General features: G+C 37.6%; 1 protein-coding gene and 1 non-coding gene across 2 annotated transcripts in view; one reads left to right on the top strand and one right to left on the bottom strand.

Moving 5' to 3' along the window:
* SLC25A21 (solute carrier family 25 member 21) overlaps positions 1-16815 on the top strand; it is a 500058-nt gene that overhangs the window by 88854 nt on the left and 394389 nt on the right. The gene's annotated exons all lie outside the window — the stretch shown is intronic.
* On the bottom strand, positions 4524-4631 carry LOC132000399 (U6 spliceosomal RNA). Its single transcript, XR_009399274.1, has one exon. It is a non-coding gene; the product is annotated as a U6 spliceosomal RNA (small nuclear RNA).

Here is a 16815-nt window from a genome sequence, read left to right as displayed (position 1 = left end):
AGGGTGCAGACAGAGAGACACAGTTGTGGTACGTAGCTTCCTGGTGATCGATCTGGCCTAAAATAGAAATAATGCTTTGGCTCTTAAAGAGTGGCATATATGATCCTCTTGACTATCTGATGTTTCGGGCAGGATTTGAACCGTTAGCAGAATAGTTATAGTTCTTTTAACTCTGTAACACTGAACTTACTAGTAAGGATCTGAGGAAGAAGTGTTCTGACCTTTAGACTGAAGGAAAGTTCCATGCTAAGCATTAGGTAATACAGTACATCCGACGTTCAGTCTGGTCCCAGCTGGACAGGGCTCATTTGAAACAGCAAAACTGAAGAGAGACTGATGGAAGAACTACTGGCAAAATTGGACATATTTTTTCATGAGCATGAAAAAAGTGCTTATCCTGGACCAGGCAACAATAGGAAGCCATTATCATCGTGGGAGTAGTTGAAGCAGGAAGAGAAGGCTGCCTTTTAGGAGGAGCCGTGGCCATAACTAACAGAAAACAATTAGAAGCCATGCCTGGAGAGGAAAGAGCTGGGTAAATGAATACTCAACCCTCTCTTTCCTCTTCCCTTAATTCTTTTGGACACTTTCCATTGGTTGAACCCAACTGGCAGTCAGAAGGCAATAGGGAGTGCAATTGATTCAGTCCTTAGAAATCAGCCTCCTGGGACACCTGGGTGGCTCAGTGGGTTAAGCCTCTGCCTTTGGCTCAGGTCATGATCCCAGGGTCCTGGGATCGAGCCCCACATTGAGCTCTCTGCTCAGCAAGGAGCCTGCTTCCTCCTCTCTCTCTCTTTCTCTCCCTCTCTGCCTGCCTCTCTGCCTGCCTCTCTGCCTACTTATGATCTCTCTCTGTCAAATAAATAAATAAATAAATTCTTAAAAAAAAAGAAAAAAGAAATCAGCCTCCTGAGAAAGCAAGGGAAAACATGGAGAAGAGTGGATCTAGAGGGGCGAATGAAGAATAGCTAGCATAACTGAGGATCTGATTTCTGATTCCATTAGTGGAGAGCTGTCCAATTTCATTCAATAAAGGTTGTAAGTTATAGGCTATGAAATACAGAATACATTATTTTTGACTCTAGAAACAGTACTGAATCATAAGAAACAACCTTCTTGTGTGTCTGTTGGAGGGGGAGGCTGGGTGGCTCAGTCAGTTCTAAGTGTCCAGTTCTTGATTTCAGCTCAGGTCATGTTCTCAGAGTCATGAGATCAAACCTGGTGTCGGTTTCGCATTGGGCATGCAGCCTGCTTAAGATTCCTTCTCTTCTTCCCACATCCCCCCCCCCCAAAAAAAACCAAAACAAAACAGAAATAACCCTCTTTTCCTTTTTACCCCTCCTACTCTCCTTCCCTTCCTTTCTTTCTTTTTAGAGCAAGGGACAGGAAGTGGGGAGGGGCAGAGGGAATGGAAGAGAGAGAATCTCATGCAGGCTTCACGCTCCAGCACAGAGCCCAGTGCAGGGTTCGATCGCATGACCCTGAGATCGTGTCCTGAGATACAACCAAAATCAAGTCAGACACTTAACTAACTGAGCCCAGGAGCCCTGTACTTATTTCTTGTTTTAGTAATATCTCCAGAACAGATTACTCTTACGACTCTCTTTGGTTTATAGACAATCAGAAGACTTACTTCAGACAAATCCCAACTCACCCCCTGTTTCTGACCGAGCATGGGAAGTATTGACAGTGATGCAATTTTCCAAAATACATCACTTATTTGAAGCGGCCTTTGGACAGCCTGAGAATATGTGGAAATCAGATCATGGACCCTAGATGAAGAGTGATCTGTAAATTTGGGATGGATCTGAGAAAAATATAAGAATGAAAATACTTTATTTTATAGATTTTGAGATACATTTCACCCATCCTTTAACATCTCTGGAATCAGGATGTATTTTACAATTGCTGTAGTCTTAAAATAACTAGCAGCATTTTTCTTCTTTAGTGACACATGAAAAGAGTGGTACATTTAATGGTCCATGGTCTCTTTGAATAGTTAAAAAACTGAATGTCAAAAAGACATGTGTAAATATAATTCAGGTATTTCTCTATCTTGAGCAACCAGAATGTATCTCTGGCACTAGCTTATAACCCAAGGAAGCTGAAAACTAGTTAATTACTAGTTAATGTAATGATGATTTTGTAATGAGTACCAAAAATACTGAATTAAAAAAACATTCTGAAGCTGCATTCTGCCTTAGGAGTTTTTTTTTTTTTTTCCATTTATGAAGTCTTTAACGGATAGAGAAATAGAATAATGGCTGCATGTGAGCCAGCCATTTACCCTCTTTCCTATAAAGTAATTGAAAAGGAATTGTCTACATGGAGTTTATATAAAAACAGGAATCGTAAATTGATAACATAATTGTCTAGCATTGTCCAGGTCTTTGAAAAGTAGTATCTGATAGACACGTGTTGTCTTCTAAGGACACTGATGTATTCTGCAGTAGGATTAATGTAGCACATTTTTTATTATCAATACCATGTAAACATCGTTGCTTTTATTCTATACTTGCCAAGAAACCTTCGAATTAGCTCTCTGGGGCATTTGTGGCCTTGAAGATCTATTAGATGTTTTGTAAATGGGTAATCACTTTGGAATGTGGCTTAATATGAGCACAAACAGACAAATATCCTAGCCTCTTTCTTCTTTGCCATGTGTATGGTCACTGTACTTTAGCTTGTCTTATAAAATTATTTCACAATTCTCCTTGCATAGAGACTCTTGTTATTTCAGAGCCTTTTTTGAAGAGGCCTTCCCCTGAAAAGACTGTTGTGGCAGATAGCTTGTCCAGTGGGGAAGGCAGTCTGGGATTAAGAGGTGAATCCGATGAGGGCAGCTTACTTCTGACCTCTATACCCTGTCTTCACTGACAGGCACTTGTTTCACCCCAAGCCCTTGATTCCAGTGTATGCGGTGCTTTCACAAGTATCCTAATCATTTCCAGGCTTGCTTATAAATTGTTTTAGAATAAACAATCTTTGGACCTCATTAGTCACTGCACCAGGAACATGGTGTGCACTTCTGGTCAGCCGCCCTCAGTGAAGACATGATTAAAGTGAGGGTCCAGAGAAAGTTAGCTGATATGGACAAAAGAATAGGTTTCTATATTGAATAATTGGCTTAAGTTGGTGAATTCATTAATTAAATATTTTTTTCTGAGTGAAGCATATAAAGAGAAGGGCTCTATAAAGGAAGAAGGCTGAAAGAGGAGATATGATTAAAATCTGTAAATCTGTGAAAGCTGTGCTTTTCTTGTTTATCGAATCCTGGTGTACCAGAGCTCAAGGCACTCTCAGAAGCTTGAAAGAGGTCTACAATGAATAGAATCTTGTGGAATACATTATCCAGGATGTGGTGCAGATTGAAAATATAAGTAGATTTATTTAAAGTTTAGATAAGCTCATAAACAGGTTAGGGAAACAGTAACACTTCGGGGTATGTCTACAACTCTAGAAGGAAATTAGACATATTCCTCCACCATATTTGCTTTGCTGTGCCCATCAGAGAAGGATTATTAAGGTGAATGGGTCACAGGTAGGATATATATCGTAGTCTCTCTAGGCAGGTAAGGCAAGTGCCAAAATGTGGAAAAAAACTGGACTCACTGAATTAGCCAAGTTCCAAGGCCATGTAAATAACTGCATGTGAATTCTTGGGGCATTAGTGGTGGACAGCCTTTGGAAGAGTGTACCTTGTATACTAGAAGCATCCAATCTTGTTACCAGAGGACCATACAATAAAGTGCATATGTTGGATACAGTCAGAATCGGGGGTCATGTAACCTTCTGTTTCATAGACCACCATGTTGCTTGTGTCAAGCCTTTTTTGTACAGAGAACCAAGGTTTTGTCTGCAATTAATGCATAATAAATGAGACCCAGCCATATATATAAAAAAAGAAATAAAAGTTTCCTTTAAGCTATATCCTTTTAAAATGTTCCTGGAAAAGGGCCTCTATTCTTTTATTTAAAACAAAACTGGAAATGTGGTAGAAATATTTTTGTAGTAATTTTTTTTTTTTTTTACAAATAAGTTTTATTGGCATTCTTTGTTGTCTCTCCCAGTATGAATTAGTTCCTTACATAATTTACTTCTGTTTTCAACGAAGAAGGCTGAAACTCACTTAAATTAAAACAGCCTGCAGTTCTATTAGGATGCATGTGGTACTGTTTCCCACCTTCTATCTTCACTGATGATAATAATATATTTTTTCTTTCACAAATTTGCTGGCGTGTTTTAAAAGGATATCACCAGATGTGTTCATAAGCACACATTTGTACACACATGAGGGACAGAGGCATTTACAAATTATGAGGCCTGATCTATTGTTGCCGCAGATTCTTTAGAGTAGATCACAACCAAGTAATGCTCTCAGCATTTTATCTAAGGGGTTGGTGGATACATATGGGTGATTTCTTAAAACCATGGCCTGAATTCTAAAAAAGGATCAACTAATATGGTTATATGTTTAAGTATCATAAATTGAAATGAGAAATACTTTTTTTTTTCTTTTTTAAAAAAATAAGGAACACTTCACGAATTTTGTGTGTCATCCTTGCGCAGGGGCCAGGCTAATCTTCTCTGTATCGTTCCAATTTTTGTATATGTGCTGCCGAAACGAGCACAAGAAATACCTTAAGTTGTCCTTTGGGTTTTGTTTTTTGTTTTAAGAAGACTTGAATTGCTTTAGTTAGCTCCTAAAATTTTGGAAGTTCAAGAATTATAAAAATATAAGTTTGTGCTTATAGATCTTTTTCTGCACATTATTTCTTTATGGCCTTCTTATGTCTTTTACATGGGGTATACATATAATTAAAAAATCAATGCCTATCCAATACATTTTTCTACTGGGGACCACATTTTGTGACTAAACAGGCAAATAAGTTACACTGAATATTAGCATCTGGAAGCATTTTTGTCCAGTGAGTGACTACATGGGTTTAAAATCAATTAACACAATTAAATCACACCTAAAATTTGATACTAAATGATTTAAGTACAGCTATGTGATGCAATTATACAAGATGTATTAGTATGAAAGAATGCAACCAAAACTGAGAGAGTGGAATATACAGTTGGCTTTCGAATAACATGGGTTTGAACTGCGCATGTCCACTTATACATGGAGTGTTTTCAGTAAATACAACACTGTGCTGTAAATGTATTTTTCTCTTCCTTATGATTTTCTTAATAACATTTTTTATTCCCTAGCTTACTTTAGTTTAAGAATATAGTATATAATACATATAACATACAAAGTATGTGTTAATTGACTGTTTATGTTCTTGGTGAGGTTTTCAGTCAACAGTAGTTAAGTTTTGGGGAAATCAGTTATACATGGATTTTCAACTGCATGGGGTGGGGGTGGGGCACTCATTGGCATTTCTAACCCTTGTGTTGTTCAAGGTCAGCGGTATAACTCCTTCTAAACATTCATTTAATGAAAATTCTACTGCAAGTGAAATCATACCGTAATTTGTTGTAATGCTTTTATAGTTTAAGAAACATTTTACTGGGGTGCCTGGGTGGCTCAGTGGGTTAAGCCTCTGCCTTCCGCTCAGGTCATGATCCAGGGTCCTGGGATCCAGTCCCACATCGGTCTCTCTTCTCAGTGGGGAGCCTGCTTCCTCCTCTCTCTCTGCCTGCCTCTCTTCCTGTTTGTGATCTCTCTCTGTCAAATAAATAAATAAAATCTTAAAAAAAAAAAAAGAAATACTTTATTGCACATTATTTCATTTGGCCCATAGACAAAGAAAAGCACTTCCATCAGCATGACAAAAAAAATTCTAGTATCTCCCTTTTCTCGGGCTCTCTTCTCTATTCATTTACCACATGGCTACCAGAGTAAGCTTTCTCTTGCTGCAAATCCTTTAACGATGCCCCATTGCAGGTATATTCATGTCCACTAAGTGGTAACTTTTGAGCCCTTTATTTTCCTGCGCCTACCCATGTTCAAGCTCAGGGGTTGGAAACTTCTGTCAGGCACCAAATAGCAAATATTTTAAACTTATGCACTATATGTTTCTGCCACAGCTACATAACTGTTGCTGTATCATGAAAGCAGTTATAGATAATACTTAAACAAATGAGAATCACTCTGTGGTCAGGCCAGATTTACAGAAACAGGTGGTCAGCGAGATTTTTCCTGCAGGTCGTTTGCCAACCACTAGTTTTATAATACAGTCTCCTAGAATGTGGGGGAAAAACTGTCAGAAATTGTATTCATATATATATATATATATATATTTTAAGATTTTATTTGTTTATTTGACAGACAGAGATTACAAATAGGCAGAGAGGCAGGCAGAGAGAGAGAGAGAGAGAGGAGAAAGCAGGCTCCCTGCTGAGCAGAGAGCCCGATGCAGGGCTAGATCCCAGGACCCTGGGATCATGAGCTGAGCGAAGGCAGAGGCTTTAACCCACTGAGCCACCCAGGTGCCCTATGTATTCATATATTTTTAATCCCATCCTTTTTTAAATTTAATTTTTGTGTATATTTTATATTATATATAATTATATTCACTATACTTTACGTGTATTTAGAGCACATAATTAATTTAATTATTACTAATAGGATTTTATTTTATAAAGTTGAGGGATTAACTCTCTGTTCCACCAACCCACACCCGAGCTTCTGGCAATTCTCTGGACATACCAGACTATTTCTTGCCTCTGTGCCTTTGCTCATGCTTTCCTTTCATGTATTTAACACTGTTTTTGCTTGTTATTCTTTCTTGCATCTCAGACCTTCCTCTCTGAAATCCTTTTCCTTGAAGTATATAACTTTGAAATTCCTTTAGTTAGGGTTTACTAGAGGAAAAAAATATCTTTCTTTTCCCGAAGACATCATTATAACAATGATACTTTTGCTGGGTATAGAATTCTAGGTATAGAATTCTATGCAGCACATTGAGACTGTAATTCCACTGTCTTTTGGCTTTCATTATTGTTTTTGTCAGCTGTCAAATTTCTGTTGTGGAAGTAATCTGTTCTTTATTCTTTGGCTGTCTTTTTTTTGGGGGGGGTGTAATGCAGTTTTACAATGCAGTTTCTTTATGTGAATTTCATTTTATTTGCCTTTTATCCTCATGATTCATTGCAATTCATGAGTTTGATTTGGTGTCCTTTTTTTCAGTTCTAAAAAAATGTTCGTCATTACTTCAAATGTTGCCCCGTTCCTGCCTCATTATTTTTCTCCTCTCCTTTTGGAACACCAATTGAACACAAGTTAGCCCTCATTCTTTAGCCAATATATCCCAATTTCTCTTCTATATTTCTTTTTACACTGTGCTGCATTCTGAATAATTTCTTCTACCCTATTTTCTAGTGTAATAATTTCCCCCTCATTTATGTCTATATTGATGTTGAATCCATTTATTGAGATTATTTTTTAGTCTTTTTATTTGGAAATAACAAAACATTTAGAACTCATCGATAATTTGCAAAAATAAGAATAGTACAAAGAACACTTGCATACTTTTTGCCCTGATATACCTATTATTAAGATTGTACTCAATCTGCTTTATCATTTGTGCTCTCTCTCCCTATGTATAACTTTAATATATTACACAAGCTTTATGTGATAATTTATACATATATACACACATATATATACTTTATGTATATGCATCCATATCATATATATTATATTCATAAATAATTTTTTTCTGAAGCATTTGTAGGTAAATGAAATACATCATGGCCCTTTACCCGTGAGTACTTCAATATTTAGTTCTGAAGAATAAGGATATTTTCATGTAATTACAAAAAGTTACCAATTTCAAAAATTTTTATGGAATAAATTTAACAATTAGAAAGCATTGGTACAGGGCGTTTATCTAATCTCCTGCCAAATTTAATTTTTTGGTTGACTCAGTAATGTCTTTTATAGTATTTCCCCCCCTCCCATACAGGAGAGTTAGATACTATATAAGCCTCTTTTAATCTGGAACATTTCCTTAGTTTTTCTTTGGGTTTTTAGTTGTTGTTGTTGTTGTTTTAATTATTATTATATGTACATCCTGGAAGACCATAGTCCTTATACTCAACTTTTAAAAATAGAATATTCCTAACTTGTGGTTTCCTGTTTCCTCATGATTAGATCCAACTTATGCATTTTTGGCAAGAATACTAAATCAAGGATACCATGTCTTTCTCAGGGTATGACATCTGTAGGTGGCAATATTAATTTTGATCAGTCAATTTATCCAATTTCTCTTCTGTTTACTTACCTTTTTTTTCCTCTTCTTTTGCAACTAATAAGCAGTTTGTGAGGTAGTATTTTAAGCCCTACAAATAGCCTGCTCCTATGAGAGGGAAATGAGGAGTTGACATTCAGCTGTTATAGTTTCAGTTATTTGAGACAAATAACTTCTAGAGATCTGCTATACAACATTATACCTATGGTTAACGATACTGAATTGTAAACTTAAAAATTTTTGAAGAGGTTAAATCTCATGTTAAGTGTTCTTACCTCAATTTAAAAAAATCTGTGTATACAGAAGATAAAATCAGGTAAATAAGTTAGCTGGCATGCAAAAACAAATAGACAAAAATAATAAACCCAAATATCCTGTTTCTTCTAAAAAGTCTCCCTAGATTTAGCATTCAGTGATGATTCTTACCAGCTCTAGTCTTTATAATTGTTGCAAAAATTATTCATTTAAAATTAATTTTATTTTTTAATTCCAAAGATCTGATTCTTTTCAAATTTGCTAAAGGTGCATTTTTATATTTTCCCTTTCCTTTTAAATTTTATCCCATTTTTCTTTATTTCTTTAAGTACACTAGGAATAACTATTTTATAATATATGTCTAAAGATTCAATATCTTGAATCTTTGAAGCTTTTTTTCTGCATTCCACAGTTTCTGCTGGACCTTGCTTCATGGTACCTTTTCTCAGTGATATGGATTTGGTCTTCACATTCACTCAAAGGCCATTGTATGGTTAAACATCTCAGGGACTATTCCTGCTAATCTGTTCAGGAAGAGACACATTTTCTTACAGTCCTCTGGGGTAGGGGATAGGGTAAGGTGAGTTTACTTCTAGATCATCCTTTCCCTGCAGGTGTAGTCCTTTGGAGAAAGAGTTTAATATAGGAATCTCTTCAATTTGTCTTTCCACCTTACGGGACCTGGGCTTTCATTTTGTTTTCTCTCACCCTGAGAAGTCTACAAATGAAAACTCAGACTTCCCTAACTGACAAAGTCCTGGAGCAAAAGCAACTACAGAGCTGTGCTCCTCCTCTAAGCTCCTGCTTGACTTAGATTTTAGCCTGATTATCCCATACTTTTATTCTCAGCTTTTTAATGGTGTTAAGAAAATGTTTTTGTACATTATCCAGTATTGTTTTCATTGAGAAGACTAGTTTGAATAACTTGGGCTTCGATATTCCCCCATGCTATAATTTCTAGATTAAATGTTTTCTTTTATCTGTTCTGTCTCTCAGAAACACTCTTAAATTTAATCTTAGTTCAAGTGTCATCTCCTCCATAAAGACATTTCTGAACAAATCCCTCCTCCAAGATACAATAGGTTATTTTTCTATTCCAGCATGCCCCAGCAAATATAGTGCTTTGTTACTTGGTTGCTTTCTTTTGCTTTTCTGTCTGTCTCTTCCAAAGATACTGTAAATTCTTAGAGAGTAGATACCAAATATTACTCATTTTTGTGTTCTCAGGACCTGGTATTATGCTTGGCTTGTAATGGACCCATAACAGATATTTGTCAAATGAAAGAATGAAAGCAGATCCAACTTTCCAGTGGACTGTACTCTTTGAGAACTGGTGTGTCTTGTTTGTTTTTGTGTTTTCAGTGTTGAGTACAGTATCTGTCCTGTGCTAGTTGTTTTATAACTATTTGTTGTTGAAGGAACTTTTTTTTTTGTCCAAATGGAATTGAGATAGGCTAAGGGACAGAAGCCAGGGGACACAAGCAGGCTAATTCATAGAATGGGGTATTTGTGATGATGGTAGCAATAGTAGTAGAGTTACTGTGAGTCCTGAAGGGACATTATCTGGTTTGTCTAACCAAAGAGATGAAAATTTTGAATTCTAGGGAATTTGTAATTCACAATTATTCAGAGATAATGGGCTAGAGAGGCAGATCCAAACAGAAGGCATAATTGAAGCAGCTCCAGCATTAGAAAAGGTAGTGGCACAAGTAGAGGTGTGTCAGGAAAGGTCTTCTTTGGCTTGCATTCTGGTCTTTTGGGGGAGGGTATGTGTAGAGCACAAACCAGGGGTTGGAGGAAGGGCAGAAGGAGAGGGAGAAAGAAAATCTTACGCAGGTTTCACGATCAGGGCGGAGCCTGACCTCATGACCCTGAGATCATGACCCGAGCTGAAATCAGGAGTTGGACACTTAGCCACTGAGCCACCCAGGCACCCTGCATTCTGGTCTTAAGATTTGATTGCCGCATGGGACTGTTGTGTGCTTTGAGCAATACATGGGCCAGTTTTTAGGGTGAGCAAACTTCTTTTGGGTTAGCTATTACAATGAGGACAAAATTTTATGGATAGAGATTCTATTTCCACCAGGTCTGCTTTTAAAACTTCAGAATTTGGTCCTCTTAGCTTGAGTCACCTGACTGCCCCTTTCCAGTAAGTGCCAATCAAGCTTCAGCATCCCCAGATCCACAGTAATTGCTGCTCCTGGGCCTCCCTCCAAAACACAGTCCCCAATGTGTGCCTCTGTTGTAATGTTTCCAGTTGTAATGATTCCAGTATGCCTTTGTTGTGTCTACTCAGAGTTCAAGGCTCAACTAAAATTCTAACTCTGCTAAGATACCCTCTATTACTCCAGCCCATTGACTAAACTCCTATAGATTATCTGAATGCTCAACATTCTGCATTTAATTATATTTAGTTTTATCATGCTCCTTAATTATTTCCTCAGGGTTACTTCTCTGTCCCAGTGTTGATTGTTGGCTCTCTAAAGACTCTTGTGTTCACCTTGGCCATTGATCTAGTTAGGGCACTGGTTATACACTGAAGAAGTACTTGTTGACACACTGAATATAGAGAGAGAACATTCCCACACCTTTTAAATCATCCTGTCTCATGTGATAAAATCTCGGAGAATTCTAGGAGTTGGATTGAATGAGGGTCCTTTTTGCTTTGTTTTATACTCTTTGTTTTCTAGAAATATGAGAGGATATCATGTGGTTTGCCCAACTTCAGGCATTTAGAGATTTAAGTCTGGGAGCGGGACCGCCAGAATTACAATCTAAGCATGACGACTGCAGTTGAGGACTTAATCTTCTCATGACTCTTCTGCGAAAACACAGGCATAGCACCATTTACCCTATACTAGGTAACATACCATGGGGATGTGGTATTGGTTTCCTTTCCTAACTTCCAGTGCCTATAGAATTTGGTTTAAATCAACACATTGGTGTAAGTTATACCAATTGGATTTGTTTAATTCATATGTAGTTAAAATTAAAGAATCACCAAAACAAAGTATTTCATTACTGCTGTTTTGTTTACAGGTTCTTTTCAGTGTTTTATTTAGACTGTCACAGCTACTCTGTTCATAGCAAAACCTATCAGTGGATTACTGTATATGGAGTTTCTGCAGGGGGCCATGGTGTTCGGACCATTTTCCCATGGAAAGCTCTGCCAGCCCTTACAGTACCCTGGTGCTTTAAGTCTTCTTTTGGAGGTGGCCTTCCCTTAGGCGGTCATTCTGAAGAGCCTTTCAAGAACCTGAAATGTTGCCATTGGAGCGTTTCCCAGAAGGAAATTGAACCACAATTTTTTGAAGTGCAGAGAACTCTCTACCAGGAGTATGTCATGTGTCTAGACATATTCTGATGTGTTTTTCATTACAATAATGCAATAATATGGGCTGCACCAAATGATAGGGTAAATTCATTAAGACTGTTTTCTTGTCCATTTCTTTCACAACACTCAGTGAAAAGGACACTATGAACTATGAGCTACCTATGTGTAGCATCTGCCTTGTTTTCTTTTCCTTCTAATCTCTTTATACTTATTTTTTTCTTTCTGTTTTTGTTTTGTTTTGCTCTTCACTTTTCTCTGAGTAGAAAAATAAGAGTTTATCAGTCCTACTATATTTCTTAGCTGATTGGAGAGGGAAAAAAATCAACCTGAGCTGACTAATAGAGAGCCAGGGAATTACACATAAATCAGCAGTTACATAAGGGAAGGAATGAAATTTAGCTAAGGAAATTGGGATCTCTGCTGCCATGAAGAAAATAAATGAGACAATGTAGAATCATTATAAGAAGACTGGGTGGTCTACAAGGAAGAGGGCAGATTGTGCAAACTGACATTTGAGGAATCAGCCTGAATGTTGTTGCTTGGGACTAGTGCTGTTCATTGGTGTCATAGCAAAATGTGCTTTATGTGTGGAAGAATTGAGGAGCCGTGGCAGATAGGAAAGGCTCTGAAATACAGGAGGGGGCTTAACCTCCTTGTCTCTGAGGTGTGCTTTCTATTTCGAGTGGAAAGTCCAGAGGCCCTCCCATTAGAATCCCCCTGGAATCCCAGCTGGACTGTCTTTGCTCCTGCAGGGACCAGAGCACACCTGCAGAGAGAGGGCTTTCTCTTCCAACCACCTGCATTCACTTCCTTGAGTGTGCTGTGGTTCCAAGGATGGCCATTACCCACTACCAGCTTCAGTTACAGTGAGAAGTGAGGGCTCTCTTGGGCACAATGTCCTCTGGCTTAGGCTGCTCTCTGTGGTTTGGATTTCTGGGACCATTGTCTTAACCCACTGAACTTCCTGGTTTCTGGGCTCTCTCCTATTCTTTTACCTTAGGATCCTTTGCTTCTCCTCACTTTGTCTAACTTGCTAAATTCTACTCTCTGTTTTTATTTCTGACCACGAGTAATCATGTTTGCCCATGTAATTGTTTCCTGTTTTCTAAATGTTGGGGATGTGGGGCCTGTATTCCAAGGATGCAGACTGGTGGGCCGTGGGCCCAGTCTGACCTGCAGCTACATTTCGTTTGCCCCATCCTGAGTTTATTTACATTGTGTGTGTGTGTGTGTGTGTATGTGTGTGTGTGTGTGTTTAACTGAATCAGTTGCTAATATTTTAAAAATTGGAAGATTTCACATGAAAGTCTGGATTTCTGATGTCCCTGAAAAACAGATTTGGCAACCATTGCCTGGAACAACAGTGTATCAGTCTCTCTTTTTAGTTCTTCGTAGTTTATACCATGCCCTATTTTTCTTGTGGTTATTTTTTTTTAATAGAGGAAAGAGAGAAATGAAAGATTTCTTTTATCCCAGTATTTGTAAATGTTTTTCTAACAAGATTTCCTTCAGTCTTGTTAGCTGCCTGATTCCCTTCAAAGGTCTTCAGTTTGTGACCACTACTTAGACCTTTGCTTTGGAGCGTGCTAGGTGTTGGCCCCAAGTTTGGATCCGGACTGTTGCTTGTTGCTCCTCTAATTTCTATCCCCATGCCATCAATGCCCACCCTTGGCCATCCCAGCCAAGCTAATAATGGCCATACCTTGGGAGTGGCAGTACTGGAAGATGGCATTTTAGATTGCATCTACACAGGATCGTGTTTATCCTTGTTAACTCTATGACGAATTCCCTTAAAGAAGATGATGCTTGCACGTGTGCCTTCATAGTCATTTTCTTCCAGTAGTAAACACCAAAGAATCTATTCCTCATGCTTTGTTTTTTGTTTGTTTGTTTGTTTGTTTTGCTTGTTTGCTTGCTTGTATGTTTCAGTCAGTCTCTCCCAAATGAAATTATTACTATTTTTAAAAATACAATTCTGCTTTATATCACTCCACGTGTTATCTGGAAGCCTGCTCTAGAAACAATATGCTTTGCCTCAGAAGGAAAGGAAGAATAATTTGAGTGATAATATGTATCACAGTAACATATTAAAAGCTAATGTATGTATATCATATAGTAATTAACCAATACATAGTAGTTAATACTGCAGACTCTGAGGCCAGACTCTTTGGATTCATATGGTTACTCTGTCACTGTCTCATTGAATGTAACCATGGACAAGATACTTAACCATTGTATTCAGTTTCTTTATAAAATGGTGCTAATGACAGTGTATACTTCATGCGCTTGGCATAAGGGTTAAAGATGTTATTTATAAAATATCTGCTACTTAGTGTATACTCTATAAATGTAGGCTATTGCCTTTATTTCAGGGTCCCCTATATGGTAGGCTCTTGTGTTAGATACAGAGATAAGTAAGACATGATCTTTACCCTGAAGAAGCTCATGGTTTACTATATGAGGAGATACTTAATATGGGAATAATCATAGATGCATTCAAGTTACAGTAGCGACCATGGAAGAAGGGACTCTTATCTGGACAGATCATGGAAATGTTCAACCTCTTTTGAGAGAAGAATTCTTGAGAGAATAATTTGAAGGAGAGTAAGGTGTCCCCACTAGTTCAGATACCATTTGCGTTTATTTGATCTAGGAGTGCAAGGCCAAGCAAGTCTCTCAGGAACAGACCACTAACTGGTGCCAGTTTTTACATTCCTCTGAGTGGCAAAGATTGGTCTCCCAGAACAGCTATCAGCCTCTGCAGAATTTGACTGCAAATGTGACAGGCCCTCAAATGACCTTGCTGTGGCCTTTAGACTCTCCTGTCCCCAAATCCAATCAGAACTTCAGGTATTGTTACTGTGCATATCAAAGCAGCATCTGTCTAGACCTGATAATGCTCCTTCCCACCAGTGACAGCATACATGTAACCTAAAAATGGAGGAAGCCTTTGATATCATCTGGTTCAATCCCTTCATCCTACAGCTGAGCACAGTAAAACTCATAGAGGGAAAGTAACTTTTATGAAATGATTGATTATCATATCTGACAGGCCTAGACCCAAAAGACATATTGAGCAGCTTTTATTATTTCATATTATTTCATGGAAACGATATAAAACAGATTGCACCTGAAGGTCTACTTTAACAATAGCATACACAGGTTGGTCAAAGGAGTTGTATCTTCATGAACTTAAAAGTCTACCAAAAAGTGAGATTCACCCTATTGGTAGTTGAGATATAAGGGTTTTGTTAGGTAGCATAGATTATGTTTTTCATCATTAAATTTCTCACCCTTAATAAATACTGCTGATTGACTTTGCAAGGTTTGGTTGAATTGTTTGGATATTTTAGTAAGTATGGAGAATAATTTGTCATTGATTCGCTTCATTTGTCAAATTATTTAATAAAATTTTTAAAGTTTTAGATGAATAGACTGTAGTTTTACTGTGATTTGAGTCTGGGAAAGTTCTGGCCCTAAGATCTCATGAACACATTCCAAATTCAAACTGCATGGATATGATCATTGCCGCATGGGCAGAAAGCTGTTCATATGCCAAACATAAAATGCAGACCATTCCAGGCACTATGAGGGTTGGCTGAAGGTTCCTCTGTGCAGTCTGTGTGGGTCTCTGGGTTCTCAGTGTTAATTTGTTAAGATGTTAGTGTTCTAGATCATAATATGTATCTGTTGTTAAAATGGATAATGTGTTCAAAATACTGAGGAAAGTGGGGCACCTGGGTGGCTCAGTGGGTTAAAGCCTCTGCCTTCGGCTCGGGTCATGATCCCGGGGTCCTGGGATCGAGCCCCGCGTAGGGCTCTCTGCTCAGCAGGGAGAGGAGCCTGCTTCCTCCTCTCTCTCTGCCTGCCTTTCTGCCTCCTTATGATCTGTCTGTCAAATAAATAAATAAATATTTAAAAAAAAAATACTGAAGGAAGCATCCACTGTCAAGACAGAGCTAAAAATCCAGCAATTAAATATTTTACCAAGGGAAAGATTTTACTTATATGAAAACTCAAGTTAGCATAATGAAATGAAAAGTGACATTATAATTCATCAATAGAGAACAAAAGAGAATAAGATTGGGTTTAGTTCTAATTGGACATAAATTTTCATGAGAATGAGTCAGTGCTATAAGCCTTTTATTTTTATTTGATCTTATTGTTGCTAAGTGTCTGTTGACTTAACTGGGAGAATTTCAGATCCAGTCATTAACTTTTTGTTTGAGGATGTGAAAAGGGGCTAGAAAAATCAAAGGAAATTGCACAGTTCACTATGAAAATTCCTCTACTTATAACTGTATTTGTTCTTTTTGTAGCTGAAGTTGCTAAAATTTTACTAACCTAAATTTATAATAAAATTGATTGGCTAGAGGAAAAATATACTTTATAAAAGACAAGGAACTCAGGACCCACCTGGAATACTGCTTTAGGTTCCAACTGTCATTGTATCGCAGATGAAAGCAAAACAAAATTGTTTCCAAAAAATGAGCTGGGGTGAGAAATGTCAAGACTGCAAAAGCTAAAAATAGTTAGGGAGTCTGTGACTAAAGAAAGGTTATTGTAGCCATGTACACATATTTGAAAGTTCTAAATCCAAAGATGAGAAATAATACTGCATTACTTTAGATATAATAGTAAAAATATAGAGGAGGATATACATTAAATCTCAAATAAAAAATAAGACATTTCTGACATCCAAAATTGTCTTTGACTTTCTTTTGAGATGTGGTTTAAAAAAAATCCAACTCTCAGCATGTGGAAATTTATTTAAACTTCCAAGGAGGGGGAATGAGAAGATTTTAACATGTTTCTAGTCTTTATGGATCCAGGATTAAAGTCAATACCATGTCTAGATAAAGATTTTCGGAAGTTTATGTGAGGGAAAGAAAAGCCTGATGGTTTGGAAAGGTGTGATGGATATGGATGAATGCTTGCCCCTTGTATGTAAAAATAAATTATCTTTTAGTGTTGACCTGGCTACAGACTCCAAGTCTGTAGTTGGAGGTCAGTGCACAGCAG

The sequence above is a fragment of the Mustela nigripes genome, chromosome 13, assembly GCF_022355385.1.
Source record: "Mustela nigripes isolate SB6536 chromosome 13, MUSNIG.SB6536, whole genome shotgun sequence".
NCBI lineage: Eukaryota > Metazoa > Chordata > Mammalia > Carnivora > Mustelidae > Mustela > Mustela nigripes.
Note: the sequence above shows the minus strand (reverse complement) of the source record. Positions and strands in the feature narration are given on the sequence as shown.